General features: G+C 35.0%; 1 long non-coding RNA gene across 1 annotated transcript; it reads left to right on the forward strand.

The window, feature by feature from the left end:
• The first annotated feature begins 272 nt into the window (after window positions 1-272).
• Window positions 273-2,266, forward strand: LOC126597524 (uncharacterized). Its single transcript, XR_007614278.1, has 2 exons — window positions 273-997; window positions 1,433-2,266. It is a non-coding gene; the product is annotated as an uncharacterized LOC126597524 (long non-coding RNA).
• Window positions 2,267-4,264: the final 1,998 nt, after the last annotated feature.

The raw sequence follows: 4,264 nt of genomic DNA on the forward strand, positions 1-4,264 counted from the left end.
AGAGCAATTCCACCCCTAAAGACTTAGCACCAGCACCCAGCGCATTTATCCACTCAAGTGAACAATAATAGACTCTAGTGAACAGTAATAGGCCAAAGCATCTCTACCCCTAAAGTCAGTTTATTAAAATATTTTTTTTATTATAAAATAATAAAAAATAATAATTTTATTTTGAATTTCTGACTTTATAAAAAAATAAAAAAATAAAAAAATTATTAAAATATTTTTATTTTCTCATCTTCCACACTTCCCTTCCCTTCCATTCCTACACGCCATCCACCCCAGCACATATAATCCATTCCCACCGCCGCCTCCAAACTCCTCCTCCCATCCTCCGACGCCGTTGCCCTCCTGTCCTTCAAATCCCAAGCCGACCTCAACAACAAGCTCCTCTACACCTTCTGCATCTCCACACCTCTTGTCCTTCAACACTGTTGCTTCGTCCTCCCATCCTTCTCCCTCTGTGGCTCCTTCCCTCCCGACACCCTTTCCTACCTCAACCAGCTCTGCTCCTCAGCCTCCACAACAACTCCCTCTCTGGAGCAAAAAAAAAAAAAGAAAAAAGGCTGACATCATATGCCCTTCGACGCCACGCTGACGTCAGATGGACCGGTCCCAAGGTCTGTCAATTTTGAGCTGGCCTGGAGATCAGCTTGGGCTGGATACCAGACAATGGAACGGGCTGGATTGGATTGGCTGAGTGCCAGCCTTGTTTTTTGGCCGGGGGAACTGCTCTTACTTTCTATCCATTATGCTGCTAAAACATATCATTTGTGGGGGTATTTTTGTCCTTAAATTTCTAGGTTTCCTGAAATCACTTTGTACGAAGAAAACTGATAAACCAGCATATGGAAGAAAGGAAAACAACCATGTTTGATTTTGGCAAGGATTGTTGAATAATTGAAGAAAAAATTGATTGTTGGCATCGATTTTGGCGTCAAGTGAAAGGGGATGGAGGATAATCAGTTCAGATCTGCTGGGGAAGTCCCAAATTCTGGTAAATATGACACCTTTCTTTGATCTGTAATTCGGGTTTAGTTTTGTAACTTGGTTTGTCAAATTTACAGATTTTCTGGGTTTGTTGTGATTTTTTCCTTTCGAGGTTAAAGTGAAGGAATGAATTTCGTTGCGATTTGTTGTGATTTGAGTTCCTTTTCTATTCAATTTATTAGAGGTTAAAATGAAGGCATGGATTGCAATCTCTAATTGCAATTTATTTTAGTTCTTTTTCGTAGCTTGCACTCTGTAATTGCAATATGTACTAGTTTCATAGATTGCAAACTCTTATTGCTTTCTATACTAGTTTCGTAGGTTGCAATCTCCAATTGCAATAGACAAATATCAAAACTTGAATTTCATTTTAATCATTTTATTTATTTAGTTAGACTATTTCATTGTGATAACTTGTGTCATTTGATTGGAAAATATACAGAGAATTTAGACCCAGCCTTATGGACAACTGAAATATATCATGGAGGTGAACTACTAGAATTAGGTTATGGCCACAAGATATTCTGGTGGTAGTGTGGTTTAGGTAGACAATTTAAATCGGGACTACATGTCAAAATTTGATTTTGAAGACTTTGCAAAGCTTTGGGATACCGAGAACCTCTTGAATATTACAATAGAGTGCCAGGTACAGAGTGCGAAAATGGGTTGGAAAGTAAGCTGGTTGGTTAAATTTGGGACTAAGATATTTATCTGTCATTATTTACATATGTATTGACTTGTTGGAACCAAGAGACCAACCAAGCTCTACAAGTGCACCAAGAGGCTAACCAAACTTCGGAAATAAAGCAAGTCAACCAAGGTCTAGCATGCCAATGGAATCACAACTCATTTCTTGTATGACAATCAAGAAAACCAAGAAATATAGGCTCAAGTGATCTCCTGCCAAGAAGAGAAAGGTTTGGGAATCATAGAGGATTTAAGTGTTTGATGTAATTGGTTTGGCGTTTAATATGAGCATGTCCATATAGGGATGCAGTTGTGTTTTGAGACTTAAATTTTGGCATTATGAAGACTTGTTTTGCCAATTGTAGATGCTCTGACTACGTTGAAATCAGAACGGGGGTTGAAGACTTGTTAGGCACTATGAAGACTTGTTTTGAGACTTAAATTTAGGCATATGAAGACTTTTGCTGATAATCCATTGATTTAAACATGAATTCTAAGCTTAGTAGAGCTTATTTTGGTACTTGGTATATACCTGATTTCCCATAACTTATTTGTTATAGCTGATGAAGCACAAGTTTACTATGGGTGATTTATGTTATTTTTAAATTTTATGGAATTACAAAAATCATGAATATATGGTTATGATGAAAAAACTAGTTTTACACGAAAAACACCGGATAGTTATCATTTTCCCACCACACCAATTATTTTACCCCCTCTAAGAAGAGCAGCAATCAGAATTTTAGGTCACAGGCTGTCCACTACAGTTGGAGGCATGACGTTGTTCATCAGTTGACTTGCCATCCTGCAGGTAAAATGTTACAGAACTATGCAATCATAACTATAGCAGACTCAATGAATTTATGCAAAAATCTAGTAATTTTTTTACAAAATTGGGGGTTTGACTTATGCGTCCAATTTTGGCACCGTATTGACTTGGGCAGTTTTATTTAGGAGCTATTTTATTATAACCAGCCCTATCATGTTAGTTGACAAAAATACCCCCACAAGTGATATGACGGCAAAGTGGATGGAACGTAACAGAAGTTGGCAGATTTCAACCACTATGAGAGTTTAGGTGGTAAAAAACTAAAATTGAAAGTTTTTCAGGTAGTATTGTTGCACATACTTTTAAGTTCAGCTGGTACTTACGCAAAATTCCCTATTTATTAAGTAAACGCCCTTTGTCAATCGAAGGTCCATAAAATAACGATTATGTTCTGTATATGATTACACCCCAATAATGTAACTTAATAAATTATGAATAAATATGTCAAACAACAACAGAATACAACCTAATAAATAAGAGAATTACAAAATTTAAAAAGGAAAACTAATGAAAGGAGCTTGAAAACTTTAAGTTTTAACGATAAGGACAAAATAAAGGGTAAAATAAATAGTATTAGGTTTGACTTTTTAGTGTAAAAATGTGGTTTTTCGTTAAAACTCCCTATTAAAAAACTGCATAAAAACGAGTTGACCGGCAGCAGAAACTGACGCACCGTCGTCTTTCTTCTATTCCCATTTTTTAATCAAACTTCCTCCTCACACAATTGCAAAAGAACCAACCTTCATTGAACAAGAAGAAACTGATTACAATATTCATCGCGCTGCACTTAATTTGTTACAGAGAATGACCTGTGAGCTCAATTCCAACGGCTAACCGCTTAAGCAATCCTCTAACAAACAACTAATAACTCTAAGGGTCAGTTTGGTGGACCGAATGAGAATTAGTTTAAGGATATGATTGGATTGACACATATTTGCAAGACATGACTTGTAACCCTTGTATAAGGATAGGTTAGATAACTCACTCTATTATAGACTCATAACTAGATCTGTCATTCGTGTCTTGTTTTTCATGTTCGTGTCGTTTTCGTGACATACTCAATATCTTAACAGGCTGTGGCGTGTAACACCCGTTAAAGTAAATAAGTAATATGACCCGACCTGAAGTTGACCCGTTAATATTATTAGGTAACATTACCCAACCCGTTACCCATTAAAGAAAATACATTTTCAATCTATAAATAATGAAAATCTAAAAGATATAATTCGGTGAGTAGAATAAAGTGTAAACGACAATCGACGTTTAAATTTAAATCTAAGGTTTATGATTATGGTATCGGATTTTGAAGTTGACCCTCTCATGAAAGTTGTAAAGTTTGTCATTAAGAGTGATTGTATATTTTTAATTTTATTAATTTTGCACTCAAATAAAAAACATTATTCACGAGATTTGGAGGGTTTTAAAAGTCGAAACGACTATGTAATCATCATCTAAGTGTAGAGGATCATGAGCGTTTATATATGCTTTCACAATTTTCAAGCTAGTACATTAATGATCATGAATTTTATTTATTTTGAATTCCCTTTAAAATAGTATTCATGAAAGTTTGTATGGTTTAAAAAATTCAAACGACGATGTACCCATCCTCAAAGCGTAAAGGATGCAATCACGTGCATTTGCACATTTTTTTCACTTATAAATTATTATTATTTTTATTTTTTTAATGTTTTTGGTATTTTTAAATTACTTGATATTTTTATTTTTAATGTTTTTTATAATTTTTTAATCTTACTCTTT

Source organism: Malus sylvestris, chromosome 13, assembly GCF_916048215.2.
Source record: "Malus sylvestris chromosome 13, drMalSylv7.2, whole genome shotgun sequence".
NCBI lineage: Eukaryota > Viridiplantae > Streptophyta > Magnoliopsida > Rosales > Rosaceae > Malus > Malus sylvestris.